Below are 6,000 nucleotides of genomic sequence, written 5' to 3' on the forward strand. Positions count from 1 at the left end.
GAATACAATGCCCTACAGTTTCCGAACAATAGCATGGAAACGATTTCATAGAAAACGTAGTAAGGGGGGTGTGGTAGTTCAAGTGAAAATGGTCGACGTCCGAGAAAATGCATGGAAATAGGGGTTGAAGAGAATCGCCAGGACATCGTTACGTAACGTCAGTTGTACGGAGGCTGTAGAAGGGGATGCACGCGTCTGTTATAGTACCAGGCTAGCATAAACAACAACAACAACGTATTTACAGACGTAAACAAGACGAACTTTGTTGCGGTGCTGTGTGAAGTTACAAGGTATGTAATTTTTTGTTGTTTTTTGTAATTGTCGGATTATCGTTTTTATTTAAGGCATCAACTTGACTGTTAATTTTATTTTATTCACATAAAAAATATCACCTATTTTATAGATTTGTCGGTTTTAGGAACTTTGTTTGGTAAATCAAAGGAAAGAATAAAAATTAAAACTGTCATCTTATGTATTGAAATTGCTGAAAAAATTAAAATCTATTATAATATACTCACTTAAAATACGTATCAATATCCGAATCTATAATAAAAGTACAAGCGAGGTCCAATTTCAGTTTTTGCATCAATTTAATAGTTAATGAATTTGCTGTGAGCAAAAAGTTCTCAAGAATCTGTTTAATTCTCTTTAATTTTTAATTTATTGAATAGTTTTTTTAATTTTTATTTGAAGATTATATAATTTATTGATTGTGACTTAATAGCAATAATTATGTTTCTTCCACTTAAGTTACCGGAACACACATCGAAAATGCCACTATCCTTACGGCGGCGCGGTTAATATGTAAATTTCACAAAAACGGCTATTCTGCTAACGAACCGATTCATATGACTTCTTTGATATAGAGATAGGTTGGTTTGTGGCAACTAATCGCGCGATCTAACAATAAATAACACTATTTATCGCGGAAATGAAGAAAAATTTTGTTTTGATTTTTATTAATTGGTCTTCTGCTTTCATTATGGAAATCATTTCTGCTCATGTATTAGATATTTATTTGATAATTTTAGACGCATCGCTAGACACGAAATCGTATTCGTTTATGTAAAGACGTTTGGATGGTGTCAAGTGTACCTTGACATAGTAGACTAATATACAAGTTCACTAATGTGAGGTTGTCGTCGTGGCCTAAAGGATAAGACGTCCGGTGCATTCGTGTTGAGCGATGGACCGGTGTTCGGATCTCAGGCGGGTACCAATTCTTCTAATAAAAATACGTACTCAACAAATGTTCACGATTGACTTCCACGGTGAAGGAATAATAACATCCTGTAATAAAAATCAAACACGCAAAAAATTATATTTTGTGTAATTACTGATGATAGGACCTCTTGTGAGTGAGTCCGCGCGGGAAGGTACCACCGCCCTGCCACTATATCTCAAGGTGGGTGGCGCATTTACGTTGTAGATGTCTATGGGCTTCAGTAACCACTTAACACCAGGTGGGCTGTGAGCTCGTCCAGCCATCTAAGCAATAATAAAAAAAGGTTTTACTTTTCGATCGATTTAATAATTAGTAATTCTGAATACCAAGGAGTTTGATTCTCGGTCGAAGTTTGTATTTCAGTGAAAGAAGACAAGTAAGCATTTAGTATCAGAAGTACACAAGTAAGCGATTATTAATTAGATTTTAGCTTATAGCAACAGATCAATACAAAATTTGTCATAAATAATAAATAAATAAAAATAATGACAAAATTATCTCAATCTCACCAGGAAATAAATTTTAACAACATATGACGTCAGAGTTAAATGTACTATTCGGTACTAGCATTTGGTTTACATGGTAAGAAGCATCCCTCCGTTAGTAAAAAAACTAAAGGAATATCAGAAGCATAGCAGCGGATTTCTATTTGAAATCTAATTAAGCTATTTACTAAACTTATTTAAAAACTATTTATTCTTATTTGCGATCAATTATCAATTATAAAAATAATTTCGTACACTTTATTTGACGTTCTTTCGGCTGCTTTGAAGTTTCTAATACATTTCTGAGGTAAAGTAGCCATGCTAGCTACTAATTTTTTAACGGGATGTAGTGTACAGATAGATTAATAGGTCAGCGGAGAGTATAATTTTTTTGCAGATTCTTTATACATTCAACATTAATTCAACTTTCAATTAATGCAATTAGTACCTACATGGTTTATTTTTACAATTACAATAACATTTATGGTTCAGAAAATTTGACGATTTTTATTTAAATATTATAGTGGGATATAATATTTCATCAGTGATATGCTCTGAATGAGAATCTCTAGTAAAAAATACAAACAATTGGTACTTCGACAATTTCATGTTTTACTATTAATGATTGCATTCACCTTATAATGTCCGGAAATACTTAAGATAAGTTCTCGCGAATCGTAGATGTGAATACAACTAGGTACTATCTTTTCATTTATTTACTTCCGACGCTTCAATAACCGAACAGTTTTGGTGGGAATCCGAGACAATTCAAATACTTTATTATGCAATTTTCGTGGTCATATCTAACAAAACAAAAAGAATAAACGCGGGATAAAACTGTAAAAGCGGTTTTAATTATACTTAACACTAAGTTAGCTGTGAGCTTGTCCAACAAGCTAGTGTTAAAAAATGCTTTTACTTATAAAACCTACAGTCTGCGCTCTGCTTTTCCGCAATAATATTTAATAAGAACATTTTCAACAAAATTTACGTAATTAATTTTTGATTGCCACGTCGAGCATATTAAATGAAGCTGCGTACTGAATTTTACAACGTTAAGACCGTCGGCTAATAACCTGAAGTCTCTTATTAATAATTCAAACAGATAAAACAATTGGATCAACCGCGATACCTGTTATTAAATATGCAAATTAGTTATTTATTCAAATCTTACGACTGCTCTAAGAGAGGGTTCGAGCCTCGCATAGAGGTTCAGTTGGCTTGTCACCTTAATAAACACACAGGACACGCGTTAACTTTGAAAAATTATTAATTACACAATAATATAATATAAGCAGCTGACCCGGCAAACGTTGTTTTGCCATATATAAGATTTCTAGGGAATTTCTAGTGTAGAAAAAAAAACTGACTTATTGTAAGTGTGTAAGGATGTGGTAAATGAGTGAAAGAGGCATGTACCGCTGTGAACGATGAGGGAATATAAAAATAACAAAACCTCATTCAACCACATAATGCCTCATTATAACAAAAAAAATTGTCCAAAAAATAAAAAATTAATGTTAGGGGTGGACAGCCCTTATCATTTAGGGGTATGAAAAATAAATAGTAGCCGATTCTCAGACCTACTGAACATGCATATAAAATTTCATAAAAATCGGTCGAACCGTTTCAGAGGAGTATGGTAATTAACATTGTGACACGAGAATTTTATATATAAGATATAAATGCCGAAATTTGTATGTGTTGTTATTCAGGCAACAAAGTTTTTAGGAAGTTTCAATAATAACCACACTGTCCTTAAAAGCGAAACGATTGAAAATGAGCTTTCAGAAATAGAACAAGATGGACATTGGATGGACCAAGCCTCTTTCTGCCGTGACGCAGTTTGGTGATAGTTACTGCCTACAATTGACACATGGATGGTGATGGCGGCATTTATGCTGTGATGTTTACAGGCTCTGGTTTTTAATTTACGAGTATACCGTTCGCCTCTTTGGTTTTGTTTTCTGATAACGATCGGCCAAACCTAAAAATAATATAAATAATGCGCTGACCGGAAAAAACGGATTTTTTTTACTCAGTTTTTTTATTACTTCGACAGGCGAATGACCTCACGGCCTGGTCTTAAGTGGTTCCTGGCGGCCAAAGACGTCAACAACGTTAATACCAGCCACCTGGAAAAACTAATCTCAGTTGTATAGTACAACATCTGCCGCACCACTTAAACCAGAACGCATTACTGCTTCGCGTCAGCAATAGGCAGGCTGTTAGTACCTACTAGTGCAAGCACACAGCACGCCCTAGCACTGGTTAACCAAGTTAAAAAAAAACGAGTGCCCTCCATCCAAATAATTCATTAACAAAAACGTAGGCTAATCAAAATTATTAATTGAAGTAGACGAAACAATAGCAAGTTATCGTCGCAACGGCCCAATCCCTCGGGGATTGTTTCATTTACAATATATTTTATTGTAAGGAGCCGGCCCGAAGACTCGCGGCGATACGAGCTAATTTACAAAATAAATATTAGCTCAATCGTAACAAGAAAACCAGGACTTAAATGATGTTTCTTTCGGTTTTTAGTTTGTTATTATTCTCGAAATTGTGATATTCGTGAATATATAATTTAATTGCTTTTCATGCGTAGATATTTCTGACCCAGAATATATTTTCTTATTTTTTTTATTTATTGCTTAGATGGTTGGACGACCTCACAGCCTACCTGGTGTTAAGTGGTTACTGGAGCCCATGGACATCTACAACGTAAATGCGCCACCCACCTTGAGATATAAGTTCTAAGATCTCAGTATAGTTACAACGGCTGCCCCACCCTTCAAACCGAAACGCATTACTGCTTCACGGCAGAAATAGGCAGGGCGGTGGTACCTACCGGCGCGGACTCACAAGAGGTCCTACCACCAGTAATTCATTTGAATCGTTTCTCCATTTGGCAGGATAAACTAGTCCTTATTTAACGTAAGCGTTTTAACAATATCGAAGAAAAATATTTTGTTTCGATACGAACTGTTCTCACCTTTTTAATTATGAATACCTTTTTTTATAATAACCATCTTCGTTCCTACATAATATATCCTTCGAACACTAACGTTATTTTTCTTATTAAATGCTACATCAGCTCGCTCCGTACATCTCAAACTGTTTCTACAAACGCGTAGGTATCCATTAACATACATCAAACTGGTGTTTCTTCAATAAACACCAATACTAAAGCAAACAGAAGGCGGCCGCCGGACCTACAGGAGACGCATTGTTTTCAATAAATTAAACACGAGGACAAGGCCCAGGGTCTTCGCAAACAGCCAACGGCGTACGTCAACACAATTATTATACTCGGACAGCCACCCTCCGCGTCGATAAACATCTTCTAAATAAATTATCTGGACTCTATCGAGAACATTCCTGTACACGAAACACGAAAAGCTAATTAAATGGAGTCGTTTATCGGATAAAACGTTTTTTAATACGCTTTTATTAGCTTCAGACATATGTATGTTAGTATGTAACGGAATCTTTAAACATGATTTTGACCCCCTTCAAAACGTCGGATTAACTCGAAATATGGTATACTTATTAAGGACCGATGACAATACAATATTAAAAAAAAATTCAAAAAATTTAAGTGCTACTAAAAAATAAAAAATTAATAATATTTAAAAAAATACGCTTTTATAGAAAATCCAACTAAAAAATAGATATTTTTTTTTAATAAATTTGGAATTTAAAAATGGTCTCAGTAGTTATAAATATTTTATGAACAGGTATGAGTAGAAGGGCTATTTTGATAATATCCTGAAAAGCACCTCACGCCTTTTTACAATAAAATCATTTTTTTATAACACTACTAGCTGACCCGGCAAACGTTGTGTTCCCTTAAATAAGATTTCTAGGGAAATTCTACTGTAGAAAAGAAAACCTCATTTAACCGCATAATACCTCATTATAAACAAAAAAAAATATATCCAAAAAATTAAAATAAAAATAAATGTTTGGGGTGGACAACCCTTTTCACTTAGGGGTATGAAAAATAGACAGTAGCCGATTCTCAGACCTACTGAACATACTATTGATACACAATTATAACCAAAAAAACCAGAAAAATGTATAGTATTGTATAGCCCTCAAATATATTAAGTGTATAATCTATGATGTATAGTGAGTAAGTAAGACAGGAGACCGGCTTCGTCCTCATCCCTACTACGTGATGTTTGCTGGATAAGTGGTGACACCTGGCGGGGATAGCTGATCGATTGATAGTTGATCAGTAGTCGACCGGCGAGGGCGGGAGATCAAATTCAATTTAAAAAAATC

This window comes from Bombyx mori, chromosome 12 (assembly GCF_030269925.1).
Source record: "Bombyx mori chromosome 12, ASM3026992v2".
In the NCBI taxonomy this organism is placed as follows: Eukaryota; Metazoa; Arthropoda; class Insecta; order Lepidoptera; family Bombycidae; genus Bombyx; species Bombyx mori.